Source organism: Mesoplodon densirostris, chromosome 6 (genome assembly GCF_025265405.1).
Source record: "Mesoplodon densirostris isolate mMesDen1 chromosome 6, mMesDen1 primary haplotype, whole genome shotgun sequence".
NCBI classification, from domain to species: domain Eukaryota; kingdom Metazoa; phylum Chordata; class Mammalia; order Artiodactyla; family Ziphiidae; genus Mesoplodon; species Mesoplodon densirostris.
The window spans coordinates 38,905,608-38,913,310 of NC_082666.1; positions in this window are offsets into that span (position 1 = coordinate 38,905,608).

A 7,703-nucleotide genomic window follows, 5' to 3' on the forward strand; every position below is an offset into this window, starting at 1 on the left:
TGGCTAAAACTTCCAAAACTATGTTGAATAAGAGTGGTGAGAGTGGGCAACCTTGTCTTGTTCCTGATCTTAGTGGAAATGCTTTCAGTTTTTCACCATTGAGGACGATGCTGGCTGTGGGTTTGTCATATATGGCCTTTATTATGTTGAGGAAAGTTCCCTCTATGCCTACTTTCTGCATGGTTTTTATCATAAATGGGTGTAGAATTTTGTCAAAAGCTTTCTCTGCATCTATTGAGATGATCATATGGTTTTTCTCCTTCAGTTTGTTAATATGGTGTATCACGTTGATTGATTTGCATATATTGAAGAATCCTTGCATTCCTGGAATAAACCCCACTTGATCATGGTGTATGATCCTTTTAATGTGCTGTTGGATTCTGTTTGCTAGTATTTTGTTGAGGATTTTTGCATCTATGTTCATCAGTGATATTGGCCTGTAGTTTTCTTTCTTTGTGACATCCTTGTCTGGTTTTGGTATCAAGGTGATGGTGGCCTCATAGAATGAGTTTGGGAGTGTTCCTCCCTCTGCTATATTTTGGAAGAGTTTCAGAAGGATAGGTGTTAGCTCTTCTCTAAATGCTTGATAGAATTTGCCTGTGAAGCCATCTGGTCCTGGGCTTTTGTTTGTTGGAAGATTTTTAATCACAGTTTCAATTTCAGTGCTTGTGATTGGTCTATTCATATTTTCTATTTCTTCCTGAGTCAGTCTTGGCAGGTTGTGCATTTCTAAGAATTTGTCCATTTCTTCCAGGTTGTCCATTTTATTGGCATAGAGTTGCTTATAGTAATCTCTCATGATCTTTTGTATTTCTGCAGTGTCAGTTGTTACTTCTCCTTTTTCATTTCTAATTCTATTGATTTGAGTCTTCTCCCTTTTTTTCTTGATGAGTCTGGTTAATGGTTTATCAATTTTGTTTATCTTCTCAAAGAACCAACTTTTAGTTTTATTGATCTTTGCTATCGTTTCCTTCATTTCTTTTTCATTTATTTCTGATCTGATTTTTATGATTTCTTTCCTTCTGCTAACTTTGGGATGTTTTTGTTCTTCTTTCTCTAATTGCTTTAGGTGCAAGGTTAGGTTGTTTATTCGAGATATTTCCTGTTTCTTAAGGTGGGATTGTATTGCCATAAACTTCCCTCTTAGAACTGCTTTTGCTGCATCCCATAGGTTTTGGGTCGTCGTGTCTCCATTGTCATTTGTTTCTAGGTATTTTTTAATTTCCTCTTTGATTTCTTCAGTGATCACTTCGTTATTGAGTAGTGTATTGTTTAGCCTCCATGTGTTTGTATGTTTTACAGCTCTTTTCCTGTAATTGATATCTAGTCTCATAGCATTGTGGTCGGAAAAGATACTTGATACAATTTCAATTTTCTTAAATTTACCAAGGCTTGATTTGTGACCCAAGATATGATCTATCCTGGAGAATGTTCCATGAGCACTTGAGAAAAATGTGTATTCTGTTGTTTTTGGATGGAATGTCCTATAAATATCAATTAAGTCCATCTTGTTTAATGTATCATTTAAAGCTTGTGTTTCCTTATTTATTTTCATTTTGGATGATCTGTCCATTGGTGAAAGTGGGGTGTTAAAGTCCCCTACTATGATTGTGTTACTGTCGATTTCTCCTTTTATGGCTGTTAATATTTCCCTTATGTATTGGGGTGCTCCTATGTTTGGTGCATAAATATTTACAATTGTTATATCTTCTTCTTGGATTGATCCCTTGATCATTATGTAGTGTCCTTCTTTGTCTCTTCTAGTAGTCTTTATTTTAAAGTCTATTTTGTCTGATATGAGAATTGCTACTCCAGCTTTCTTTTGGTTTCCATTTGCATGGAATATCTTTTTCCATCCCCTTACTTTCAGTCTGTATGTGTCTCTAGGTCTGAAGTGGGTCTCTTGTAGACAGCATATATATGGGTCTTGTTTTTGGATCCATTCAGCCAGTCTGTGTCTTTTGGTGGGAGCATTTAGTCCATTTACATTTAAGGTAATTATTGATATGTATGTTCCTATTCCCATTTTCTTAATTGTTTTGGGTTCGTTATTGTAGTTCTTTTCCTTCTGTTGTGTTTCTTGCCTAGAGAATTTCCTTTAGCGTTTGTTGTAAAGCTGGTTTGGTGGTGCTGAACTCTCTCAGCTTTTGCTTGTCTGTAAAGGTTTTAATTTCTCCATCAAATCTGAATGAGATCCTTGCTGGGTAGAGTAATCTTGGTTGCAGGTTTTTCTCCTTCATCACTTTAATTATGTCCTGCCACTCCCTTCTGGCTTGTAGAGTTTCTGCTGAGAGATCAGCTGTTATCCTGATGGGGATTCCCTTGTGTGTTATTTGTTGTTTTTGCCTTGCTGCTTTTAATATGATTTCTTTGTGTTTAATTTTTGACAGTTTGATTAATATGTGTCTTGGTGTATTTCTCCTTGGATTTATTCTGTATGGGACTCTCTGTGCCTCCTGGACTTGATTAACTATTTCCTTTCCCATATTAGGGAAGTTTTCAACTATAATCTCTTCAAATATTTTCTCAGTCCCTTTCTTTTTCTCTTCTTCTTCTGGAACCCCTATAATTCGAATGTTGGTGCGTTTAATGTTGTCCCAGAGGTCTCTGAGACTGTCCTCTGTTCTTTTCATTCTTTTTTCTTTATTTTGCTGTGCAGCAGTTATTTCCACTATTTTATCTTCCACCTCGCTTATCCGTTCTTCTGCCTCAGTTATTCTGCTATTGATCCCATCTAGAGTATTTTTAATTTCATTTATTGTGTTTTTAATCGATGCTTGATTTATCTTTAGTTCTTCTAGGTCCTTGTTAACTGTTTCTTGCACTTTGTCTATTCTATTTCCAAGATTTTGGATCATCTTTACCATCATTATTCTGAATTCTTTTTCAGGTAGACTGCCTATTACCTCTTCATTTGTTAGGTCTGGTGGGTTTTTATCTTGCTCCTTCTCCTGCTGTGTGTTTTTCTGTCTTCTCATTTTGCTTATGTTACTGTGTTTGGGGTCTCCTTTTTGCAGGCTGCAGGTTCGTAGTTCCCGTTGTTTTTGGTGTCTGTCCCCAGTGGCTACGGTTGGTTTAGTGGGTTGTGTAGGCTTCTTGGTGGAGGGGACTACTGCCTGTGTTCTGGTGGATGAGGCTGGATCTTGTCTTTCTGGTGGGCAGGTCCACGTCTGGTGGTGTGTTTTGGGGTGTCTGCGGACTTTTTATGATTTTAGGCCACCTCTCTGCTAATGGGTGGCGTTGTGTTCCTGTCTTGCTAGTTGTTTGGCATAGGGTGTCCAGCACTGTAGCTTGCTGGTCGTTGAGTGAAGCTGGGTGCTGGTGTTGAGATGGAGATCTCTGGAAGATTTTCACCGTTTGATATTATGTGGAGCTGGGAGGTCTCTTGTGGACCAGTGTCCTGAAGTTCGCTCTCCCACCTCAGAGGCACAGCACTGACTCCTGGCTCCTCAATTTGGGATGATTTGTTGTCTATTCATGTATTCCACAGATGCAGGGTACATGAAGTTGATTGTGGAGCTTTAATCCGCTTCTTCTGAGGCTGCTGGGAGAGGTTTCCCTTTCTCTTCTTTGTTCTCACAGCTCCTGGGTCTCAGCTTTGGATTTGGCCCCGCCTCTGCGTGTAGGTCGCCGGAGGGCGTCTGTTCTTCGCTCAGACAGGACAGGGTTAAAGGAGCAGCCTCTTCGGGGACTCTGGCTCACTCAGGCCGGGCGGGAGGGAGGGGCACGGAGTGCGGGGCGAGCCTGCAGCGGCAGAGGTCGGCGTGACGTTGCACCAGCCCGAGGCGCGCCGTGCGTTCTCTCAGGGAAGCTGCCCCTGGATCCCGGGACCCCGGCAGTGGCAGGCTGCACAGGCTCCCGGAAGGGCGGTGTGGACAGTGACCTGCGCTTGCACACAGGCTTCTTGGCGGCGGCAGCAGCAGCCCCAGCGTCCCACGCCCGTCTCTGGGCTCCGCGCTTTCAGCCGCGACTCGCGCCCGTCTCTGGAGCTCCTTTACGCGGCGCTCTTAATCCCCTCTCCTCGCGCACCAGGAAACCAAGAGGGAAGAAAAAGTCTCCTGCCTCTTCGGCAGCTCCAGAGTTTTCCCGGACTCCCTCCCGGCTAGCTGTGGCACATTAGCCCCCTTCAGGCTGAGTTCTCGCCGCCAGCCCCAGTCCTCTCACTGTGCTCTGACCGAAGCCCGAGCCTCAGCTCCAGCGCCGCCCTCCCCGGCGGGGGAGCAGACAAGCCTCTCGGGCTGGTGAGTGCCGCTCGGCACCGCTCCTCTGTGCGGGAATCTCTCCGCTTTGCCCTACCCAGGTATGTGGGGAGTTTCTTGCCTTTTGGGAGGTCTGGGGTCTTCTGCCAGCGTTCAGTAGGTGTTCTGTAGGAGTTGTTCCACGTGTAGCTGTATTTCTGGTGTATCTGTGGGGAGGAAGGTGATCTCCGCGTCTTACTCTTCCGCCATCTTACCCGGAAGTCCCCCTTATATGTTATTTGGCGTTTTTCCCTTGTTGCTTTCAATAATTTTTCTTTGTCTTTAATTTTTGTCAATTTGATTACTATGTGTCTCAGCATGTTTCTCCTTGGGTTTATCCTGCCTGGGACTCTCTGTGATTCCTGGACTTGGGTGGCTATTTCCTTTCCCATGTTAGGGAAGTTTTTGACTATAATCTCTTCAAATATTTTCTCAGGTCCTTTCTCTCTCTCTTCTCCTTCTGGGACCCCTATAATGCGAATTTTGTTGCATTTAATGTTGTCCCAGAAGTCTCTTAGGCTGTCTTCATTTCTTTTCATTTCTTTTTCTTTATTCTTTTCCATGGCATTGAATTCCACCATTCTGTCTTCCAGGTCACTTATCCTTTCTTCTGCCTCAGTTATTCTGCTATTGATTCCTTCTAGTGTATTTTTCATTTCAGTTATTGTATTGTTCACCTCCGTTTGTTTGTTCTTTAATTCTTCTGGGTGTTTGTTCTTTAATTCTTCTAGGTTTTGTTAAACATTTCTTGCATCTTCTCGATCTTTGCCTCCATTCTTTTTCCGAGGTCCTGGATCATCTTCACTATCATTATTCTGAATTCTTTTTCTGGAAGGTTGCCTATCTCACCTTCATTTAATTGTTTTTCTGGGGTTTTATCTTGTTACTTCATCTGGTACATAGCCCTCTGCCTTTTCATCTTGTCTATATTTCTGTGAATGTGGTTTTTGTTTCACAGGCTGCAGGATTGTAGTTCTTCTTGATTCTGCTGTCTGCCATCTCAGTAGACAATTTTTTATAGCAATTTTAGATTGACAGCAAAATTGAGCAGAAGGTACAGAGATTTCCCATATACTCCCACCCCCTACCAGGCACAACCTCCACTACTGTCAAGATCCCCCATTAGAGTGTTTTATTTGTTACACTATAAATGCAGTGCACAAAATGTAGTCTATGAATCAGTGAACCTACATTGACACATCATTATCACCCAAAGTCCATAGTTTACATTAGGTTCACTCTTGATGGTGTAAATTTTATGTATTCACACAAATGTATAATGACATCATCATACTGAATAGTTTCACTGCTCTAAAAATCCTCTGTTCTCCACCTATTCATCCCTCCTTCCCCCCTAACCCATGGCAACTACTAATCTTTTTACTGTCTTCTTTTCAGAATGTCAGATAGCTGTAATCATACAGTATGTAGCCTTTTCAAATTGACATATTTTTTTAGATTGTTCTCCCTAAGTACACAATATTATTTGCTTGCTTACTTATTAATTAATTAAATAAATAAGGATAATAACATATTGTATATCATTTAGCAACTTTCTTCAGGTAACACTGTGCCTTCAATATATTTTATTATCAGTGTATATAAAAGGTAATGATAGTAGTAACAATAATAGCTGTTTATTGAATATTAACTATGTGCTATGTATTGCTCCACTGTAAATGTTTCCATCTGTATTATGGGCTGAATTGTGTTCCCCCCAAATTCACTTCTTGAAGTCCTAAGACCTCAGAATGTTACTGTATTTGGAGATAGGTTCCTTAAGGGATAATTAAGTTAAAATGAGGTCATTAGGGTTGGCTCTAATCCAATATGACTGATGTCCTTGTAAGAAGAAGAGATTAGGACATAGACATGCATAGAGGGAAGACCTTGTGAAGACAGAGGGAGCAGACAGCCATCACAAGCCAAGGAGACAGGCCTTGGAAGGAACTAATCCTGCCCACACCTTGATCTTGGACTTCCAGCCTTCAGAAGTGTGAGAAAAGAAATTTGTGTTGTGTAAGTTTACTCAGACTGTGGTACTTTGTTATGGCAGCTCTAGCAAAGTAATACAATGTGTAGCTCACTTATTTTCTTCATAACCCAGAGAGGTAGGTATTATTATCCTCATTTATAGGAAGAAACTAAGGCACAGGGAAGTTAATAAATTGCCCAAGATCACCCATGGTATAATATCAGGAGAGAGCAAGATGTATTGTGGTGACAAATAATCCCCAAATCTCAGCAGTGTAACACAACAAAGATTTACTTCTCACTCACACTTCACGTCCAACAAGGTTTGGGGGCAAAGCACTTGTTCTTCATAGGTACTCAGGGGCCCAGGCAGATGGAGCCTCCATCTCAACACGTGTTTCCACAGTTCCTGAGGTGGGAGAAGGGGTATGTGATGAATCTCACATTGACTTCTAAAGCTTCTGCCTGCTCATCACTTCCACTTGCATTTCTTCAACTAAGGCAAGTCATAAGCCCATACCTATCTTCAAATGGGGTAAGGAAGCACAATCCCACATTGTGCCCAGAAAGAGAAGAGAACCAATATACTTATAAATAGTGCACGACAACGACAACCACATGGGGCAGACAAACCTTGGCAAACTCTGAAGCCTATACTCCTAACATGTATTCCAAAATACAGATAGTGTAGTGTGTGCTGAGGAATTAACTTTACCCGAAGAGAGGTCTGGCCTCTGACTTGCTTGGAGGTGCTCCCTGGAATGTCCTGCCTGATAAGTGTCTTTGTTTGCCTGTGAGCTTTGCCCATCAGACAATCTAATAATGTGATAAATGGTGAGGTGTTTTGGACAGGCCATATCAGTTCTGACCTCCAGAGGAGTTGGAGACTACAGGTCAGCCACACAAGTAGTACGTGATCAAGCCCTTGTAAAACTCTGGACACCAAGGCTCAGGTGAGCTTCCTGGGTTGACAGTATTCCATGTGTATTGCCACACGGTGATGCCAGGAGGGTAACATGTTCCTGAGGATATGGAAGCTTCACGTTTTGATCCCCCTTCTCCGCAGATTCTGTTCTACGAGTCTCTTCCTTTGACTGGTTCTAATTTGTATCCTTTCACTATAATAAAACTCTAATGATAAATAAGGCATTTTCCTGAGCTCAGTGAGTCATTCTAGTGAGTTATCAAGCCTGTGGTTGTGAGAACCCCCAAATTTGTAGTCAGGTAGTCTGAAAGGAGGATGGCCCTGAAGACCTCCAAACTTGTGGCTGGTGTCTGAAGTGAAGGCAATCTTGTGGGGACTGTTTCCTCTGACTTGGCACTTTGGCAAACTCATTGCAGTTGGTGTCAGAGATGGGCAGACTTGGCAGTCTGGAGATGCCCTTAAACTCCTTAAAACTTGGCTAACTCATTTGCAGGTAGAACCTATACTTTCTTGATCAAACCCCCGCTTTCCTCTCCATTTTTTTCCTGCCACTTCCTGTACCTTCT